Consider the following 23,002-nt stretch of genomic DNA (forward strand, 5'->3'; position numbering starts at 1 on the left):
TGCTTTGCGTAAGATGCGTTACGTTGAGGGATGCAAAGCAACGCAACTCAACGCAATTCAACACCTACTGCATCACAGCCTCATGGCTATCTTTGTAGTGTGCAGTTTTTTGGCACTTTCACACTAGGGTGGTAATTTTACCGCACCCCACCGCAGGGCAATGAAAGTTTGTGGGGACTTTTATACTGCCATGGTACAGCGCCATGTGACGTGACGCTTTCGCCGCATCCCTGATGCTTGGATAGACCTATGTTAACGTGCGGTTATGCATCGATCTGCGCTGGACTGGAAGTCATGTACCGTAAGTCTATGGCGACGCAGGGATGTAAAAATGATGGCAGCGGTGGTGCGGTGCGCTTTTTTACAATACACTTCCGTGCACTTCTGTATTTCCGAAACAGGAAGTGAGCGCAAGCGAGCATCACTTCCTGTTTGGCTGTCGGCCAGAAGGGGATTACCGTGAATTAACGTGGTAATCCCTGAAGGCCTGTTTTTGGTGGTTTGGGCAGCACCGTTGATGCCAATCCCTAGTCTGAAGCCGGCCTTTTTGTTTTCTTGATTAATATTGCACTTTTCTGTATAGCACTACTTAATTAAAGGGAACCTAAACTTAAAGGGATATGGATGTTTCCTTTTAAACAATACCAGTTGCCTGGCACCCTGCTGATCTCTTTGGCTGCAGTAGTGGCAGTATCACAGACCTGAAACAAGCATGCAGCTAATCCAGTCTGACTTCAGTCAGAGCACCTGATCTGCATGCTTGTTCAGGGGCTGTGGATAAAAGTATTAGAGCCACAGGATCAGCAGGAGAGTCAAGCAACTGGTATTATTTTAAAAGGAAAAATCCATATCCCTCTCAGTTTAGGTTCCCTTTAAGCAATTTCCACATTGTAATTGTACCCATGACGATGCCCCTATTTTTATGGGGTGAAACATGTTGGGTTGTGGTGGGGTGATGTATTAAATTTATAGGCCACATTGATCTAGTCTGAAAGAGTGGATAGACCTTATTATAGGAGCAATTGCTAAAAAGAGTCGTGTATCTATAGTACCCCCACACTCTTCAGAATTGTTTATATGTAGAAAACTGGCAACAGATTTGTAGGCTATTTGTAGGCTGTTAAGCCAGAACAAAGTGTTTAATTAGTACATTACACTAAACACTGAGGCTTGACCCTTTCAGTACAAAAGTGAAACTAAATTAAAACTTCAGGTGTTTAAGGGCCCGTTTCCACTATAGAGAATCCGCATGCGTTGTCTGCATGCGGATTCGCATAACCAATACAAGTGGATGGGCCTGTTTCCACTTGTCAGTTTTTTCCTGCGTTTTTCTGTGCAGGATTTTTCTGCACGGTAGAGCCTGCAGAATTCGCCTGCGTGTGGAATGCAGGCGATTCTCAGGCTATGTATTTGATAGGGAAAAAGCACATGCGTTTTTTGACATGATTTCGCGTGCGAATTCGCATGAAAACTAGGCAGTGACATGGTTACATTCGCATATACCCTGCCTATGCGAAATCGCGGCAACAAATGCACGCGGAATCGTCAGCGGTGGAATCCCGGCGATTCGCTCCGCTCTAGTGGAAACGAGCCCTTATGATTTACATAAATTGTAATAAAGATTTTTTTCCATACAGGTTAATATGATCTTGCTAATCTCTTAAAGCAGAGAGAAAGTTCTGAATTTAGTTCCTCTTTAATGCATTTTTACATGCAAATTATGTTGCACATAATAGACTCGAGTCCTAAAGGTGCCCATACATCTCTCGACTTAGCGGCCGATCGACCATTCAATTCGATAATTATTATTGAATCGGATGAAAATCGGTACCAAGGACATGCCCAATCGACGAAAAATTTTTGAACAAAAACTGGGTCGCATGTATGGATCGGACATGCTGCAAGATGTTGGGCCGCCGTGGCCGTTCGAGTACGCAGTAGTTATGGCGAAGGATATCGGGATGAGGGACAAACGCTACGGAAACCCCAGCACAGTTCCCTCAGTGTATAAATGTACCTGTTGTGTGTGTGTTTATACACTACCTGTCCTGTATCGCCCACCGCATGGTGCCCGGGGTTTCCGAAGACAGATGGGCATCATGGAGTGGGCAACACAGGACAGGTAACGTATAAATGCACACATGGGGTTACAGTTATACATTAGAGGGCATCAGCGAGGCGGAGTACTCGGCTGATACCCAATTTCATGCTGAAATCGATTTGGAATCAGCCAGTGGTGTATGGGCAGCCCGACAGGTCTCTCTCTAGGTCCAATCTGCCTATCATCGCTAAATGTATGACTACCTTAAAGGACCTCCGTCGCAAAAATCTTACAATTTTAAATACATGTAAACATATACAAATAAGAAGTACATTTCCTACAGAGTAAAATGAGCCATAAATTACTTTTCTCCTATGTTGCTGTCACTTACAGTAGGTAGTAGAAATCTGACATTACCGACAGGTTTTAGACTAGCCCATCTTATCAAAGGGGGGTTCTCAGGGTTTTCTTTATTTTAAAAGCACTTGTGAATGGCAGTTGCTCCGTCCAACTTCCAAGAAAGTGTGCAGTGAGCAGGGAGGCTCAGGGCTCGTTCACACTAGAGGCGTTTTGTGATTTTTTTTTAAGCGCTGACGATTTTCAAAATTGCCCTTAAAGCACTTGTGCAATGATTCTCTATGAGAGAGTTCACATCTGAGCGGTTCGTTTCCGATCCGCTCAGCAAAGTGGTGCCTGGACCAAAACGCTCACAAAATCGCTTTGTGCAGCGATTGTGTTTGCATTTTTAGTTTCAATAATTTTTATTGAGTAACCAATAACAAATAACATTACAAGAGCAAAATCCATCTGGTCCATTGGTATAATTTCTAGTTTATCTTATATAGGTCACAAATTAGGTGCGTCCCAGAGTACACAGCATTAATACAACTCAATATATCAGTTTCAGATAAACTCCAACAAGCAACAGCTTAAAAATCTGGAGTTCACATTATCAAGGAAACTCTAGGCTACCAGAAGCAGTGAGCGATGGCTTATTTCTATGTATGGAATATCTTTAACGAGGATTTATATTCCCAGATAGGAGATGTTACCAACTCTAACCATACATTAATAATGATAAAAATTACCAAGACCTACCCACCCCTGGGGTGGCCCTGGGACAGCACCAGGTAAAGGCACCAGATGGTTATATCAGCCAAGAGGAAAATTTGGCAAGAGAGGGCCAGAAAGGACAGAAAAGAGAGAAAAAGAATGAGGAAAAGAGAAGGTAAGGGAAATGGGTGAGGGGCTCACAAGGGGCCACAGCTCAGCTCAACAGGTCTCTTTGAATCGCAACAATACCTCACAGGGTTCCAAGTGAGGGTGGAGGCAGTACATGAAAATACTGAGAGTACAAGGGCTCCCACACCTTTTCAAATCTAGCTACTGTATCAGTGTGAATAGCTAGCATTTTGTCAAAGAACATAGCTTGTCCCAAACGATGTAGCACTGATTGGTATGAGAGGGTTAAGAGTCCTCCATGATGCAGCTATGACCTGCTTAGTTGCAGATAGGATGTGTGTTATTAGTTTAAATTGCTTTGAAGGGGATCCCTCCGGTTTAAACCCCAATAAGGCTATTTCGGGTGACTTTGGAAAGGAGCTACCAGCAATTGAATAGATTAGCTGATACACTCTGTGCCAAAGTCTCCTTACCTTAAGGCATTTCCACCATATATGCAAGTAAGAGCCCTCCTGGGAACAGCCACGAAAGCATTGTGCCGTGTATTTATTGTTAAACTTAGCTAATCTGTTTGGTGTAAGATACCATCGGAACAACACCTTTATATTAGTTTCGACCACATTAGAGCAAATAGAAGATTTATGCACATTCTTCCAAATTATGTCCAAATCTTCCTGTTCAAGGTTAAGTTTCATGTCTTGTTCCCATTTTTGAATATAAGAAGGCTTGCTATTCCTGCATTTTTAAGAATAAATACATTGTATTTATTTTTTTCCGGTTCAAAGAGTTCACTTCCTGACTTGCGTCAGAGAGTGAATTACAAAACCACTCGGGAAAAGCACTTAAAAAAACGCTTTTAACAAAAACACATCGCCCACCCAAGCGCTGGGAAAGGAAAAAAAATGCCTCAAAAAAACTGCAAACGCAAACGGACACACTATCGGAACGCAATGGGAACGAGGCCTCAGGGAATGTCTTTATAATGAAGGCCATGCTGAGAATCCCCTATGGAGAGATGGACTAGCCCAAAATCTGTCAGTAATGTCAGATTTCTAATACTTACTGTAAGTGACAGCAACATAGGAGAAAAGTAATTTATGGCTCATTTTACTCTAGAAATGAAATTAATTTCTTATTTGTATGTGTTTTACATTTTAAGATTTTCACAACAGTTCCTCTTTCAGGTTATGTACAGATGTTAGATTGTAGTCACTTAATATGAGCATTTGTGGTTGGATCATGTGGATGAAGCTCCAGGGTGATTTTGTATGAGCCTCTGCCATGCTTTGCCGGAGTCACAAAAGAAGGATTTACGTAATTGTACGTTACACACCTGTCCAGCCGAACCTCTGAGGTCTGTGCTGTTCTCTCCGGAGGCAGTTAACGAGTTCTAAGGAGAGATGGGAAAGGGGAGAATGACATGAAGACAATGGAAGAAGTAGGAGAGGATGGACCTAATTACAGGTATTGCAGTAATTATTCCTCTTTCAGGCTGGCAACTTTTACAGCCTATTAAACATTTACCTGAAACTTCAAACCGGACAGATAAAAGAGGAGCGCTTACCTTTTTATAGCCAGGTATATTATTTAACAGCATCCTGTCTCTATTACTCCAATCCACCCATGACTGATATTTTCACCTATTGTCCCTCAGTGACTGCAGCAGGAAGATCATCTCTATGCACCAGGATTCCCAGCTCTGCACCCCGATTGTGAGCAGCATCTTTGGATTATATTTTTCAGATTGAAGTGGAATCAAAGCCAAGTTGAGCGATGGGGAGAGGACAGACCGTGCAATGGTGCCACACTGGTGTGGTAGGGTGGAAGGCTCAGCGCACATTCCAACACAAAAGTGACATTTTAATTGTTTGTTTTGCTGAATCGCAACAACTGACAGCCGACAGATCCTATAACAATAAAGAATATCTTAAAAGTCATTGGGAGTGTTCATAAAAAAGGCAGATACTTAACTAGGGAGAGGGAAGGCTCTGGGTTCTAGTGAGCCTTCTCTCTCCTCTCCCGGTGCCCTCGGTGCAGTGCAGGATCCCCCGTTTGAATCTCCCGCCGCAGGAGGCTTCGGAAGTGTTCAGAAGCCTAGTCCCCCGAAGACTCCATACTGCGCACGCGAGTGCCTGAGAGAGGGCGCAAAATGGAGCGGCCCGTCTTCTAGAGCACTCTGACTCCCGAACATTTCCGAAGCCTCCCTTCGGCAGCGGAGACAGCAGCATTTGACCGAATTGGTTGAATGCTGCTACGGGGGATCCTGCACTGGAACGGGGACTGGGAGAGGAGAGGGAGGGCTCATTAGGACCCAGAGCCTTCCCTCTCCTTAACCACTTGAGGACGGCAGTGTTAAACCCCCCTAAAGACCAGGCCAATTTTCACTAAATTTTCAATAAAATTCACTAAAGCTTTAAGTCCTTGGGTAACAGTCAGTAATGATGTGACAGCGCTCCTCTTCCTTTCTACAATTCAAACAGAGATAGACAACCGCACATAGTGCATTACTGTAATCACAACTGTAATCACAACATACAGATCCCCCACACGTGCATAGGTGCTCAAATGTGCATCACTCGTGATCTCTAGAGCCTCTCCACACTAGCAGCTCACCAGATGGACACCACCTCACATTCCAGGTGGGTCTAGCGCCTTAGCCTTTTAGAGCAGCCAACTTCAATAAACAGCTTCCACAACGCCTTTGTTCACAGTTAGAAAATCCGCATTTAATGATTAGTTCCACATGTAAAAAATAGTATAAAAACACACATAGCGTAAAACAGTTTGGCTAAAAGTTTTGGCCTGCGCAATATCAGCGCAATATCAGCGCACTCACGTATATGGAAGGGTATCAGGCATCTCGGGCATTGCAGCCCAACAGCAAAGCTCCTCTGCTGGCGGTGTCGGCGTCCCGATCTCCCCGCTCCTCGTGGCAGCCTGTCTCCTGACCTTCAGCGTTTCCACCTAACTCCCAGTGACGTCAGCGCTCCTGGTCACGCCCAACGCGTTTCGTAGAGAATCTAGAATCTTGCCTTCCTCATCTGCAGCACAGTTGCATCACATTACAGAGCACAGCTAAAGCACCGCAATCCAGTTCCTGTACAATGTAGTCTTTGAAGGTACACAAAGCAGAGCCGGCCCTGCGTTCTCTCTCTCCTCACAGGGTTTACTTTCTGTAGAATTATGTGCACATCCTTTCTCTTCCTGCAAGTACTACGGAAGCCCGTCCTGTCTGGGCTGAGAATTGTATTCCTGCAGATCTTTAGCGCTGGATGACGAGTGATGCACATTTGAGCACCTATGCACGTGTGGGGGATCTGTATTTTGTGATTACAGTAATGCACTATGTGCGGTTGTCTATCTCTGTTTGAATTGTAGAAAGGAAGAGGAGCGCTGTCACATCATTACTGACTAAAGCTTTAAGGCCAAGCTGCAGGGCCGCACAACTCAGTACACAAGTGATTCCCTCCCCCCATTTTCTTCCCACCAACAGAGCTCTCTGTTGGTGGGGTCTGTTCGCCCCCCCACACACACACACACACACACACAGATGTTCGTTTATTTTTTTTATAAATATTTTTATCTTTTATTTTTGAATAAAAATGGTTATTTTTTTTTTGTCCCTCTCCCTCCCTCCCCCGCCAGCCAATCAGTGCGATCAGCTGTGATAGGCTGCAGCCTATCACAGCGGATCGCTTTTGAGACTCTGGAGGGAAGAGCCGAGTGACACGGCTGTCCCGTGTACAGCGCTGACTTAGATCGCAGTGCTGTACCCAGTAAATAGACGGCTAATGGGAGACTGGAGGTGAAGTGGAGCTCCATCATTCATGCTGAGATGCGTGTGCATCTGCATGTGCGATCTCCTGCAGTAGCCGGCCCCAGGACTTGACGCCAATTGGCATTAGGTGGTCCTGGGGCTGCCGCCGCAGTCACTCCCATTGGCGTGATGCAGTCTTTAGGTAGTTAAGTAAGTATTTGCCTTTTTTTTCTTATAATCGGTTCCCAATGACTTTAAGTGTATTTTTTTCTACAGTGGATGTATTTCCCGCATATGACTATGGTGAACATACACCTGTTCCAGACTCCAACTGGACCACAACACACCATCAGAGCAGACACTGCCCTATACGCTCCAGGTGGCCATTGGTGATCTGGCTCAAAGTGAAACGAGCCTTAACTGGCACATTAACAGCCACAGATGAAGCTACCACTTCTACTACAGCTAAATGTCTAGATAACCTTTATTGCCGTAACTTAGAAGCAAAGCAGTAAAGGCGCGTACAAACGCCTGATCTCTTCAAATGACGGGTCACTTGGCCTTCAACTATAAAACACTTTCCTAGCAGAAAATGGCTTCTGAGAGCTAGAAAGAGATAAAAAGGGGAATTTCTTATCAAAGGGTCACACTGTAGTCACTTCCTGTCTGAGTCAGGACTGAGTCAGCCACTTACATACCTGATATTTAACTCTTTCAGGCGGAGAAAGAAAAAAAGGAACACAGCATAGTTATTTGTGTGCTAGGCACTGTACATACCCATGTCTATCTCATTATGTCACATGTCACTTACATACAAGTACATTGCACAGGTTTAAATAGTCAAGTGCCAGCCCACAATGGGCATGGCTACTTATCTTAAAGCAACAGGTACATATATAAATGTAAAATGACTGTGCCAGTATACAAAATAGAAAATTTAAAACCGTAATAGCAAAAACAAGCACCAAGTATTAAATTAATTTAAATGTAATATTTGGTGCTTGTTTTTGCTATTAAAGTTTTACATTTTCTATTTTGTATAATAAAATTTAAATTGAAAAGTTAAATAAAATTTTGGAGATTTTTTTACCCTGCCAATTGTGTAACGGGACATCCTCCTTTTGTTGCCATACATGTGACAGCTTTTAGGGTGCCCATACATTACTCGATAATACAGGCCAGTCGACCTTCCAATTAAATAACTTTATGGAATCATAAGAGAATCGATGCCGCAACATGGCCACCCAATCGATCTTTCGATCAATTTTTGCCTGAAATCTTTTGGCCTGATCGATCGGGGGTGCTGGAAAATTTTGGTCGCAAGTGGTTGATCAGGTGTGCAGCGGTAACGGCATTTGATATTGTGACAACTCACGGATCCCCGGCCGTTGTCCCCTCAGGTGTATGTGTGTCCCCCTGTGCCCATGAGCAGTGTTAAAGGCTCACCTGTCCACCAAAGTGAATCCCGGCCTCTTCCGTTATCTGCCATCATCTCGGGTGCACAGCCCTGTCAATACATGTGCCCAGTGTCAAGTGGTAAAGGCCAGGGGTGTTGCTAGGATCCTAAGAGATCCAGGGCACTTTTGAGCACTCCAGCATTAAAATGAGTGTGGCCACACACTAGAATGTGGGTGTGGTAATGGGTGGAGCAAAATTTACATGAACTTAACAGCGGTCTAAGTAGGCTTGCCCCCTCTCCATTAATACAAAACAAAAATGCAGCATATCACATAAATAGGGAGTGAGAATCAGATGCTAGGAGCTCCAGCATCTAATTCATTCTCAGACACTAGGGAGAGAAACCCAGAAGAGAAGAGCAAGAACCTGTACCGCATGGCACCAGGCACACATGCAGTAAAGGCATACCTCCCAACTTCTTGAGATAAGAAAGAAGGACACTTAAAGGATACCCGAAGTGACATGTGACAAGATGAAATAGACATGGGTATGTACAGTGCCTAGCACACAAATACTGTAACTGTGCTGTGTTCCTTTTTTTCTTTTTCTGCCTGGAAGAGTTAAATATCATGTATGTAAGTAGCTGACTCAGTCCTGACTCAGATAGGAAGTGACTGCAGTATGATCCTCACTGATAAGAAATTCCAACTATAAAACACTTTCCTAGCAGAAAATGGCTTCTGAGAGCAGGAAAGGGATAAAAAGGGTCAACAGTTCATAGAGTTTCGCTCTGGCATACTTCAATGAACGTGTCATTGAGCAAAAACAATAAAACAGTTAAAACTTAAAAAGTAGATTTAAACATAAAATAAAACTGTGGAATATATTAAAAAGTCATTTTTAGGAGAAGGAAGATAGATACAATCATTTCCTTAGTTCATTTTCACTTCGGTTGTCCTTTAAGCCACGCCTATGCAACACCCCTAACCATGCCCCCGACACACCCCTAGTCACGCATACCAGAAAGATTTCAAAAGAAAAATATTTTTTTAAGTATTAACATAGCGCCGGCATATTACACAGCGCTGTACACAGTATATTGTAGGCAAAGGAGGAGGAAACAGTTGGCACTGCAGCAAAGGACAGCCGACACTGGGGTGATACAGGCAGGGTTCACACACTTCTCTCTCTCGCTGTGGTACAATCTGCGTGCTCTGATATAAGTGGAAGGCAGCATGCACGTAAATGAAAAGAATGGTGCTTTAGGCTGCTTTCACAGTGGGACTTTAGAGGCGCATGTTAGAGCAGCCTGTAACGCAGCCCAACTCACAGTAATGAAAAATCAATGGGCTGTTCACAGTGCCCACGTTGCGTTACATTGTAACGCTACACTTTGAATGAAAGTGCAGCGTGCTGTGCGTTATACTGGGCTTTAGCTGCGTTACGTGACGTGCCACATGACTAATTAATATTCACTGCACTGTGGTGACCTAACCTGGACTCGTAGTGTCATTCATGAATGAATTGTTCATTTGATCCGGATCTTTTTTGTGAGTCGAATCATCCGGATCATCACAATGAAAGATTCGGTTCACAGTGGATGTCTGTCTGGAAGAAACAAGAACATACAGAATGTACAGTGCAGGGAAAGTCCTGTCCTGCTAGTCATTTCCCCCCCAGTCTGCTTCCCTAGTAAAATTATTCAAATGATTCGGTTCAAAGATCCGGATCTTTTCAATGATCCGATTCGAGTCATTCGAATCCTTGAAAAGATCCGGACTTCCCATCACTATCCTGGAGCAGCTGTTCTATCAGTATAGATCAGGCTTTCTCAACCAGGGTTCCCTGGAACCCCAGGGTTCCTTGAGTACTCTGCAGGGGTTCCCTGGCATTTTTCCCATCGTGGGGGAAGTATAATAGAGCACACTGTAATAGATGGTACTGTAACAAGAACCACTAAATTGGGGGGTCAGGAGACAGTATAATAAGTGGCAGTGTAATAGGGGGTAGTGAAATAAACAGCCACACATATTTTTAAGACCATGCCTCCTGCAAAACAAATGCAGGGGTTCCTTGAGATCAAAAAATTGTTTGCAGGGGTTCCTTGAGTTAAGAAAGTTATTTACAGGGTTCCTCCAGAGTAGAAAGGTTGAGAAAGGCTGGTATAGATAGAACGAAAACAGAGCACCAAAAGCTGCATAACGCAGCTCAATCTGACGTCTAACTTCAACACCACCAGACGTTGCGTTAGGGGCACGTTATGCGACCTTAACGTCCCCTAAAACGCAACGTCTTGGTGTGAAAGTAGCCTTATTCCAACAAGCCAGGCACAATATGCAGTACACAAACAGTGTTGCTATAACATTTCCAGCGCAAACCGGCCGTCAGGCACCTGTCCCCAGCACCCACCACACTTCGCTGAAATGGTATGTGACCTTTTATAGCAACACTGTTTGCGTACTGCATATTGTGCCTGGCTTGTTGGGATAAAGCACCTGCATTGCCAATCATCCTTCTTATTCTCTTCATTTACGTGCACACAGTACATTGTCACTAACTGTCCCTCGGAGAGGCTCACAATCTAGTCCCTACTATAGACATACGTCTATGTAAGTATCATGTAGTGTATGTATCGTAGTCTAGGGCTACTTTAGGGGGAAACCGATTAACGTATCTGTTTTGGGGATGTTGGAGGAAACCGGAATGCCCGGAGGAAAGCCATGCAGGCACTGGGAGAACATACAAACTCCTTGCAGATGTTGACCTGGCTGGGATTCGAACCAGCGCTGCACAGCGAGAGCGCCAACCACTGTGCCACCGTGCTGCTGTTTTAGAATTCAAACCACGCTGGTTCTTTTCCATTCTGGTTCATTTTTCTTCATAGTAACATTTAAAAATAAGAAATATATCAATTAAAAGGATGAGAAAAAAGTTTAGAGTCAATAAAAAACACATTAGAATAATACATATATTTACACAGATCTCTACATTAGTCCTGAAAGAGGGACTAATGGGGGAGAAAGAGGGACAGTTGTGAGCTATGAGTAAAGGTTAGGAATCGCATTGGCCAACAGGTGAGATTTTAGGGAGCACTGGCACCGGTGGGACATTTTCATACTTAAGGCCAGGTAGGTGGTGGCGCTAGGCTGATTTCTGATACATTTCATGCTGAAATCTACTGGAAATCGGTCTGCTGTGTATGGGCAAGCAACAAATCCCTCTCTTATCATATTTGTTCAGAGAGATATCTGTTGCATGGTCAATATGCCTATACAACCTTAAAACTGTGTTAAATCGTCTGGCTGGGTGAGTGGAGACTTGCAGGTTAGCAGAGTTTTCTACATGTCCCCAACTAAATGTATTCTTGCCACCTCCTCGGGCACCAGACACTACAGAGCTGGCATTAATATGGCAACCTCTGATTATTCTTAACAGCTTTGAATAGCACCATCTTGGGAAGTTGAGGAAGAGTCAGCAATTTCCCCGCACAGAGTACCCAAATAGCTCATGGTGACCCAGAACAACTAGGAGAGTATAAGCAGTTAAAAGAGACCAAAACAGCCTCCTTACTAAAAAAGAAGCAATGCTAAACACAATTTTGCCTTCTTACAGAAGTTATTTGCAATAATTGAGTTTCAGGCCCCTTTCACACTGTGACATTTTTATTGCGTTGCGGTACCCTTTTTTCCGCAGGGTAACGCTAAAACAATGAAAACCTAAGGGGCATTTCATACTTGCCGCAGTGTGATGCGCCAGAAGTATTAGATGTGACACGACGACAACAGCGCATTATCATAGGCTGAAGCCTATGACAGCCGATCATGCTGATTGGCTGGCGGGGAGAGAGAGGGAGGGGGAATACAAAAATATAAAAAAAAAATAGGGAAATTTAATAAAAAATAATAACATAAATATTTCTGGAAAAATAAACAAACATCTGGAGGGCGATCAGACCCCACCAACAGAAAGCTGTGTTGGTGGGGAGAAAAGAGTGGGGGGGTAAATCACTTGTGTGCTGAGTTGTGCGGCCCTGCAGCGAGGCCTTAAAACTGCAGTGGCCCAATTTCAGAAAAATGGCCTGGTCTTTAGGGGGGTTTAACACTGCGGTCCTCAAGTGGTTAAGCTGTTTTGTGTTTGCATTGCTAATGCACGGAAGTGTATTTTGTGCTAGACAGCTCCCCTTATACATTGGATTACTGCCAAAGGTGACATCCCTGCGCATCAACATCAGTGTCTACGAGGGCTTTTGTTAGCATTGAGGTGCGATGCGATCATCTGATCGCACTGCTACCAAAATGCAGGTTAGTAGTGTGAAATCGGCCTTAGAGGAAACCTTAAAGGACACCCAAAGCAAAAATAAATATAAATGACTTTTTAATTTATTCCACAGTTTTATTTTATGTTTAAATCTACTTTTTAAGTTTTAACTGTTTTATTGCTTTTGCTCAATGACACATTCATTGAAGTATGTCAGAGCTAAACTCTATGAAGTGTTGACCCTTTTTATCCCTTTCCTGCTCTCAGAAGCCATTTTCTGCTTGGAAACTGTTTTATAGTTGGAATTTCTTATCAGTGAGGGTCACACTGCAGTCACTTCCTGTCAGGACTGAGTCAGCCACTTGCATACATGATATTTAACTCTTCCAGGCAGAGAAAGAAAAAAAGGAACACAGCATAGTTATTTGTGTGCTAGGCACTGTTCATACACGTTTTTCTCATCATGTCACATGTCACTTCGGGTATCCTTTAAGTGAAAGTAATGTGGCCAGTTTAACTTACAACAACAAAACAAATAACATTTGTAAAGCGCTTTTCTCCCGTAGGATTTTCAGTCTGGATTTGAATAACTCCAGGGAAGGGGCTGTCTTTACTGGGTATGGTAGAGATTTCTAAAGAGTAGGAGCAGCATGATAGAAAGCTCTGGCACCAAAGGTTTTGAGGTGCACTCTGGGAGTGACCAAGTTTATGGAACCTGCTGATCTGAGGTTGTGAGAGGTGTGGTGCAGTTTCAGCAAGTCCTTCATGTATCCAGGGCCCAAGTTGTGCAGTGATTTGAATGTCAGCAGTCCAATCTTGAAGAATATTCTCCGTTCTACTGGCTGGTAGCCGGTGCAGTGAGCGAAGGATCGGTGTAATGTGACAGTGGCGAAGCTGGTTTGTTAGCAATCTGGCAGCGGCACTCTGCACTAATTGTAGGCAGAGCAGGTCCTTTTTGGGGAGGCCAGCATAAAGGGCATTGCAGTAGTCCAGACGTGATGTGATGAAGGCGTGACTTAGGGTTGGAAGATCCCATGGGGGAATCAGATGTTTAATTTTTAAATGTTCTTCAGATGAAAGTAGGAAGATTTGGCTATGGGCAAAATTTGGTTTCTGAAACTCAATTCCCCATCGATTAGCACACCAAGGCTCCACACAAGGTTGCTGTTTATGTCTGAATTCCCTATCCTGATTGGTGTTGATTTAGGGTAGAGCTGTTTTGATGGCGAGCGCTGGCTTTGGACAATAAGGACCTCAGTTTTGTCAGCATTCAGTTTCAACCAGTTATCATTCATCCATCCTTGTAGCTCAGCTAAACAAGAATTTATTTTTGGAGTAAGGGTCTGTTCCACCAGGTTTGAAGGACAGGTATAGCTGCGTGTCATCGGCGTAGCAGTGGTAAGTCAGGCCATGTTGTTGGATAATTGTACCGAGTGGCAACATGTAGATTGCAAACAGCAGAGGGGATAGGATTGATCCTTGTGGCACTCCAAATTTTAGAGGTGCAGGGTTGGACATGACAGGTCCTAGGGATACTCTCTGTGTTCTGTCAGTCAAGAATGATCTGAACCACTGGAGGACTGATCCATTGATGCCACAGTACTCCTGCAGTCTGTTGAGCAGGATTTCATGGTCAACTGTATCAAAAGCCGCTGAGAGATCCAGCAGGATTAGGATGGAGCATTCCCCTCTGTCTCTTGCCATTAGCAGATTGTTGCAGACTTGGATGAGGACTGTTTCACAGCTGTGGTTTTTCTTAAAGCCAGATTGTAGAGGGTCCAGTATGTTGTTTGCTGAGAGCCTGGTTTCAAGTTGCAGATAGACAGCCTTTTCAATAACTTTACCTAAGAAGGGGAGGTTGGAGATAGTTCTGTAGCTGCTCACTGCATCTGAATCCATGGAAGGTTTTTTAAGAACTTACCTGTGGCTTCTTTCAGCCCTTTGTAGTTTTTCTGGTCCCTTGTCGTCATTCTGCTTTGCGCCATTCAGCAGCTGTCCCCTCAAAAGCTACATGTGCATTCCTAGACCGTGCTCCTCCTCGATTGCGTTCCAGTGACTGGGAGCTTTCTACGCTTGCACAGTTTGTAAAAATTGCAACTGCACATGCGCCATTCCACAGGAACGTGAACGATGAGGCGTAGGCCAGGGCATGTACCACAGCTGGTGGCTGGCTCAGTCTGCCAGCTTTCAGAGGGGCACAGCTGCTGAATGAAACAGAGTGGAAAGACTGTGGGGAACCAGAAGCTGCTGAATGGAACAGAGTGGACCGATAGCGTGGGACAAGAAGGACTAAAGGGGGCTGAGAGAAGCCCCAGGTGAGTTAAATTGGGCACCTCACTTTCACTTTAGGTACTCTTTAAGTAAACGAGAGTGGTTTCCCATGATGCATCACTCCTGAATATGCAAATCATCTCTTTATAACCCTGAAAGCAAGGCACACATCCAGACCGCTGGTGAAAAGTGAGCCTATAGCTGATAACATTTCACAGAGCTACAGGGAAATATAGCTTATGTGCAAGTCCTTGCCCTGTTCCCACCTCATTCTCCACCTGTACCTCCACATTATTCCTGTGTCACAACTCTGGAACCCTATTTGCGTTTTCCCCAGCTTCCCCATGCACTCATCTGCCTTGTCCGGCGGTAAGCTGAGAGCCTGCACATCCAGCAGGATGGATGATATATGGCACTGCAGTATTAGATTGGATTTCATGAGGCTAGGAGCGCTTGCTGACCTGTTCTCTGTTCCATCCACTCTGACTCCTGGGATTTCCCGATGGAAAAAACAGCTACTCCATTAGAGTCACTTATCACGGAGCAGGAACCTCCTCGCCGTGCGGACTTATTCCTGTGCACGGCACCTCATTATTCTCAAGTGCATCATCCGGAGAACCAGCCTTGCGTAATGGATGAAACAAGCCATTTCTGGTGACCTGTTCCTCCATGGCCCGAACAAGATGGCCGCTTGGTTGCTTGATAACGGCTCATCAAGGCAGACATGTGACACCTGTGCTGTGCATTTCGCCCGTGCGTCCGCACAAGTAATGATGATTGCACGCGTTATACTATTATTCTGCTTTATTGTAATTCCTGCTTAACGTTTTTACAGAGCATTAGCATAGCGGAATGGATTCCAATATCTTCCCTTCACAAAGCTACAAATTAGACACGTATAATAAAGCCAAGCAATTTATTTTCCGCGAAAATTACTTCTAACTGTTTACAAGACTTTCTGATGTCTCAGAAACGCATTTATAATAATCCTCCGTATAAATAGAACTCTTGAAGGTTCTTCAACGGTTGTCGTTTATCTGCCTGGAGAATTTCAAGAGGAATTAGGGAAAACTGAGAGACGAAGAAATTATACGCAGGAAACCACGGCAATGTACTGTTTTCCTAACGGAGGAGTGAGCGAAAAAACACACAGACGAAACAGATGGGGTACAGACGCACGTAAAGAACATAAAGTTTGATTGTTTGATTGCTTTTGGGAACAGACACGGAAAGCTGCATACACACATCCAACACGTGCATGACCAACCACACGACCTGACTAACCGCAGGACCTGCACAACCACATGACCAGTATGTCCACACGACAAAACAACCAACTCATTTACATACTGCGCACGCAAGTAGAATGACGGACTGCACAATACAGCCGCATTCAAAACAAGTACAAGTCGTTCAAACAACTTGTACACACGCAACCAGCTGCACGATATCAGCCCAAACATTGTGTGAGTAAATGGTTGGATCGGGCAAACCGCCTGTTATTAGTCACTCATCTAGTCGTTTGTGCACATACACATGCCTGATTATTGTCCAACAGACTAAAGTCAGACAATAAGAGCCTTAAACCTTTTTTTATTTTTTTAAATTGAAATGAAAAAGTTTAAACAACCTAGATGACCATTGTTTTAGGGCCACTAGGTGCGAATTTGTGCACTTTTAGCACACACATTTTCACCGCAATGAATTGCTATAGGCCTGTTTCCATTACATGCGAAAAAATCCCATCCAGAAAATCAAAACAAAAAAAAGTTGCTATTTTTCGGACGTTGCATGCAGGAAAACCAAGTGCGATGCAATGTTTGCCCATGCGAACAACAATAATAGAACTTTCTTGTTCGTAAAAATTGCACCAAAGAAGAATGTAAAATGCATATGCACATGCAACTTGCATTTAAAAATCGCTTATATGCGTATGCGATTTTGAATGCGAATTTCACACCAGAAAATTCACATGCGATGCTTCTGGTGGAATATATGCATAGCACTGAAACCCCACCCCACCCGCATGCTCTTCACTGTCCCTCACTGGGCAGGAAGTACATCACTGGGATTTCTGGCTTCCCCGTCGTATTTGCGTCGTTCCGCACCTACGCACCACTGCCAACAAATGTAAAATTTCTATGTCACGCATTGACTTTGATGTGGAAGTCGCACAATAATGTTCAGTTGATTTTGTGGCAAGTCAGCAGCAAATTTGTTGTTACAGACGCAACGCATTTAGTGAACTGGGGCCTATACACTTTCATTGCTGTTGTGTTACCCACCGTGCAGAAAGGGTAACACAATGCGAAAAAAGTGTACAAGGGGCCTAAACCTATTTGTTCGCTGATTTGGAAAGAATACAAGAAACGTGAGCTGCGACCAGTTCATTTTGTCGGCGATGGCCAGGCACTGACATCATCTCCATCTATCATAATAAATATCATTCTCCATAAAGGCAGCCGTAATGGCGGCCCCCGTCTGCCTCTTGTCTGTGGCTTCGCTGTCTTCTGCAGCCACGCAGGGGTTAAACCAGTGCTCCCCTTTAACAGGCTGTATTGGATTTGCAATAAAAGAGAAAGCGCTCACTCGGCTCACGCACTTTCTGATGGTTTTAACGTTTCTTCCATAATTTATGACGCATTTAAAAGCTTTTGAACTTCAGGCCTGGAGGAGCCGTGTGGGATACCAGTGGAAGCTGCACATCCCTCCCCGGCCATGTTACAGCACAAAAGAACGCTGTTGTGCCACCATTAACGGCGTCCATTTTTTACTAGGCCGCCCCTGTAACGTCTGCAGCCGAGGGCTGAACATGGGGATGTAACAGAGATAATGGGGTATGGAGTGACATCGGGAGAGGTATAGCAGCTCCTATATGGTGTCTGGCTGCCGCTGCAGGACAGGAAAACCTATTATTATTGCTGTAAACAAGTAACAGGAGGTGACCCAACAAATGAGAAATGGTTAGCTGCGTGTTTTTCAATAAAAGTTATCCTTGCCATAAAAGTAAGACTGTGCCAATCCATATACTGAATCATGGCTCTCCACCAGTACCTTTGAGTAGTTACACTATTTGTGATGTGTACTTCTTAAGGGCCTGTTCAGGCAGACGTCTGAACCAGCCACCCAATGTCTCGCTAAAAAAGTGGCTTTTGGTGAATTCCGGCATTTCTCACCCGTCCCGGGAAAAGTGATCACTTCCAGGATCGCCTAAGCGGTGGGCAGAAGACGTAAAAAATAGGGATAAAAAGAAATGGCATTTGCTTAAACGACAATAAACGGCGGTAATCAATGGTACCGGAGCAGCTAATTCATTTGACTAGGCAGCGCTTAATGAAGAGCGATGTGGCCAGCGGTAAATATCATAAAAGAACCTTAAAAATGTATAACCAAAGTTATCAGTGGCAGATCTTTTCAACACACTATCCATCTCCACCCCTGTAACAACCAACACTTCCTTGGTGAAAGGGGGGAGTACTATAATCCCTACTGAAGTGTTTTGGTGTGCTCAATCTTCAGTAACATCGAGTACGACTCTTTTCAACCCAATGGACCACAGCACAACAGGCCACTCTATTCTCTACTACAGCCTCTCAAAGCTTGTCCAAGCTCATGTTTGATGTCACCATGATACTATCTATCCACCTCGTTCTTTGCTATCCACTCCTCCTTTTGGAAGCTAATTTGCTCCTCAGATATCTTTGGGCCTTGAAAGATCTCTTCCCTTCCCCTGCATCTAACCATATAAAAGTGCACCCTGACTTTGGCATCAATTTATGGCAGCGCACAGCAATTTTGCTGCCTCTTAAGGCAGTTACGTAGCAAGCATCCAGAGCTGGGCCAAGGTCCTCCAGCACCCAAGGCTGAGACACCAAAGTGCGCTCCTCCATCCCTCCCACCCTAGCTGTTCCACACTGATTGCTATTACACTAAGAGGCGCCCCAGCCCCCCCCCCCCACACACACACACACACACACACACACACACCTTAATCTCTAGTTATCTGGCTTGCAGTCACTGCCATGTATCCTTTTTTCTTATTTCTCTCTGTTTCAAACAAAATAGGGTAATGATACCTCATTGAGTTGTGCGCCTCCTCCTACACTGCCCCCCTGAGGCTGGAGCCTCTCTCGCTTCTGCCTCGGCCTAGCCCTGGAAGCATCACACAGCCCGACCCGCATCGCATTGGTAATGTTGCGCTAATGGCACAGTGGACATAACATAACTGCCATAATTACTGGCAATTTTGCTGCTGGTATAAGTGAATCAACCCTGAAGTGTAGAATGCAATTTTACATAGTTAGATGCAGGGATGGGGAGACAGAGAGAGATCCTTCAAGGTCCAAGAAAAGATTTTCTATGGGGCCCTAGTAGTTATGCCCCTGTGAGTGGTCTGTATGCCCTAGTGCAGAGGTGCCCACACTTTTTCAGCTTGTGAGCTACTTTAAAAAATTAGCAAGTCAAAATGATCTACCTATGTACAATTTTAGGAGCACATTTGTATACAGTATACAGAATGGAAACTGTAGTGGGGTTGAGATCTACCATGAAGTCCTTCGTGATCTACCGGTAGATCGCGATCTACCTAATGGGCACCCCTGCCCTAGTGGTTCGAGAACTATACTCGGCCTTTAAAGCAAACCTGTGGAGGTTTGCTATGTGCGCACATTTTGATACTTACCTCAGAAGGAGGAAGCCTCTGGCTCCTAAACTCAGCCGGTTTCAGTGCTGGGACCTTCAAAGAGTGGTCTTCCTGTGCTCGCACACTAGCACCGTTCCGCACAGGCGGAAATAGCTGAGTTCAATTGGGTCTATGCTACTGTGCAGGTGCAGATGGTTTCCCCCTGTGCAGTAGTAAAGACCCGACCCAGCCCGCTTTTTTTCAAAACTAGTGCGCCTACGCAAGTTGGGGGGGGTCCCAGTGCTGAAACAGGCCAGTGGAGCAGGACAAGACAAGACTTTTTAGGATCCAGAGGTTTCCCCCTCCCAAGGCAAGTTCACCCATAGAGGCACTTTTTTCATTACAGATTCCTTTTAAAGGAAGCGTCAGCCAATCTATCCTACCCCTAGATCTACTTACCCATGCTTCCTCCAGCCCCTTGCAGCCGACATGTCCCTCGTTGCAGCTCCGCTCGCAGCCCACGTGCGAGTGATTGAGAGTGGCGCTCACACAGGCGCAGTAGAGGACGACCTCGCGAGATTCGCCTCTGCACCTGCGAGGACCCTGTGACGAGGGACATGTCGGCTGCAAGGGGCTGGAGGAAGCCTTGGCTAAGTAGATCTGGGGGTAGCATAGGCTGTCTGACGCTTCCTAAGGACAGAAATGTAGGATATAAAGTGGTTGTATTATTAGTCTTGTTTTCTGTACCTGTGCTAGACGTGATAACCTGCAATTATGCATTTCTGTAGGAATAAAACACTCTACCGTACAGAGTTTTTACATTCTGTTCAGCCCACGCAAAATCCTGGTGATTCTCCACAACATAGCTGGGTATTCTGCATTGCTACTCCCACGCTATACAATCCATACATTGCACTGGAGAAGCGCAAATACAATATCTATATTAGGACAACAGCATTGTAGTTACTCCAATGAATGCAAATATAAAATAACTGCTTTCCCTACACACAAATACACATAAATACACAAGTATACTGGTATCCCTGGTTCCCATCACCACTTCACAATGTGATAGGCTAAAAGATTGCCTTTTCATTGACATACACATGCACAGAAGGTGATACTGGTTGGTTGGCAATTGGAAAAAGTTTTTATTTCCCACAATGCAATAAGGTTCACAGACAGGAAACTGTCACGACCATGGTCATGATATCACACTGTAGAAAGGGTTTGACCACAATATCAACCACACAGACCCACCTGATGGTCTATTAGAGAAAAGGTAAAGATTTCTCATAGGAAAGAGGGTATGAGCTACTGATTGGGATGAAGTTCAATCCTGGGTTAAAGTTTATCTTTATGGGGTGAAAGATTGTGGAGAACTTTGTAGGTAAGTTTTACAAGATCGAAGTGAATCCTCTGGCTAATTGGCAGCCAATGAAGAGCTTGGCAAAGAGGAGCAGCAGATGAAGTGCACGAAGAAAGGTGAATGAGCAATTAAGGAGCTGAGTCTAGACTGGAGGGGTTTAATATACGTGAATGGGACCTCCAGTCCCTTTTGTTGCACTGCTCTCAGTGTGAAGAAGAACATTATTTTAAAGAGGCAACTCAGACAGCAGTGGTTTGGGGCAACGGCTGATTTTAGGCATAAGCAAACCAGGCAGATGCCTGGGGTGACAGCTGCTTGAGGGGATGCCAAGGAGCTATTCTTATTAGACTGTGCTTTATGGAATTCTTATACACAAATGCTAGTTCTATGAAAGGCCCTTACACACGCTCAACCAGACCACCTGATTGTCGTCTGATTTTGGTCTGTTGGGACGACTATCAGGTGTGTGTACGTGTGGCAAACGACTAGACGAGTGACTAATAACAGGCAGTTTGCCTGAGGCATCTGGCGGATCAACTCACATGACTGTTGGGCGGATATCGGGGCATTTAACAGCTGTCTGGCCTTTGGCGCCAAAATAGCCAGATATTGCCCTGGTTTGGGGTTGGGATGGGCTGCATTGCATTGCTTTATGTGTGGACACACCCTTAAGCTGGATACTTACCCCCCGACGGAGGTAGATGGATCCAGCGACATTCCCCTGACAACGACAATGTTCTCCCCAGGCTCTTTAAGCCGGGTACTAATTTTGGTGAGCAGCTGTCATCGGCTTGCCTCCTCATCCTACTCCAATGCGAGTTGTTCCGGCCCTGCATTACCCCCCATTGCACCCCACCCAGCTGCATTTTGATGCCACCTGGCTGGGAAATAATTCTGGGGAGAACACTGCACGAGTATTCCACGATCCATGTTCTGGCGGGTGGGTACACGCGACATCACACGACGGGCAGGATTGGGAAGTCAAGTGATCGTGGGACTCTAAGTGGAGTCATCAGGGATCAGGACCACTGTCACGAAAATCATCAAATTTAAAATACATGTAAACATATACAAATAAGAAGTATGTTTTGTTTCTAAGCCATTATTTGCGTTTCTTATACCGACAGGTTTTCGACTGGCCCATCTCCTCATAGGGGATTCTCAGGGTTTTGTTTATTTTTAAAAGCACTTTGTGAATGGCAGTTGCTCTGTCCAACTGTCAAAAAAGTGTGCAGCGAGCAGGGAAGCTGCCTAGCATATTTGAATAAATCCTTTTCAGAGAATGTCTTTATAAAGAATAAAAGCCTTGCTGAGAATCCCCCATGAAGAGATGGCATAGTCTAAAACCTGTCAGTTATGTCAGATTTCTACTGCCTACTGTAAGTGACAGCAACATGGGAGAAAAGTCATTTATGGCTCATTTTACTCTGGAACAAAAACACTCCTTATTCGTACATGTTTACATGTATTTAAAATGTTACGATTTTTCGCGATAGTGATCCTTCAAAGGGAACCGGAAGCGAGTAAAATTATTTAAATAAACACATGATGTAGCTGCAAATGAATATTACATACTAACCTCACTGTCAGTTCCTCTCAGAAGCTCACCATTTTCTTCTTACAGTGATCCCTTCCAGTTCTGACAATATTTTGTCAGAACTGAAATATACCAGTTGCTGTCAGTTATATAGCAGCAGCTGTCAGTTACAACTGAATGTGCAAGGTAATGTCCATGTTTCCCTATGGTTGAAGTGGGCGATATTACAGTTTAACAAAAAGCAACAATTGTGGACAAGCACCATCTAAAATGATTCTATATTATACTAGGAGGAATGTGCTAATTGGGCAATTTAACCATTTGTAAAAAGAGAGGAAAGCACCCAATATATGCAGAACCAGACCACTCAGTAGTATTCCAAAAATAATACAAACTTTATTAGAAGGAGGTTCACTGCACTCAAAAACCCATGCGTGTGCTAGAGCAATGTAAACTGTTGAATGGGGAGAGGACTAAGCTCATGAAAGCAGCACCACACATATATATGGAAAAGTATAAACATATAACACTTTATTAAATATATAGCTTCCAAAATATTGTTAAAAACA

At 44.4% G+C, this 23,002-nt stretch overlaps 1 long non-coding RNA gene across 1 annotated transcript in view; it reads right to left on the bottom strand.

Annotated features, from left to right (window-relative positions):
• Window positions 1–23,002, bottom strand: part of LOC137531555 (uncharacterized) — a 181,170-nt gene that overhangs the window by 32,189 nt on the left and 125,979 nt on the right. Inside the window, exon 3 of the long non-coding RNA XR_011023670.1 lies at window positions 4,557–4,613. This is a non-coding gene — a long non-coding RNA (uncharacterized lncRNA). The remainder of the gene's footprint in view (window positions 1–4,556; window positions 4,614–23,002) is intronic.

This window comes from Hyperolius riggenbachi, chromosome 9, assembly GCF_040937935.1.
Source record: "Hyperolius riggenbachi isolate aHypRig1 chromosome 9, aHypRig1.pri, whole genome shotgun sequence".
In the NCBI taxonomy this organism is placed as follows: Eukaryota; Metazoa; Chordata; class Amphibia; order Anura; family Hyperoliidae; genus Hyperolius; species Hyperolius riggenbachi.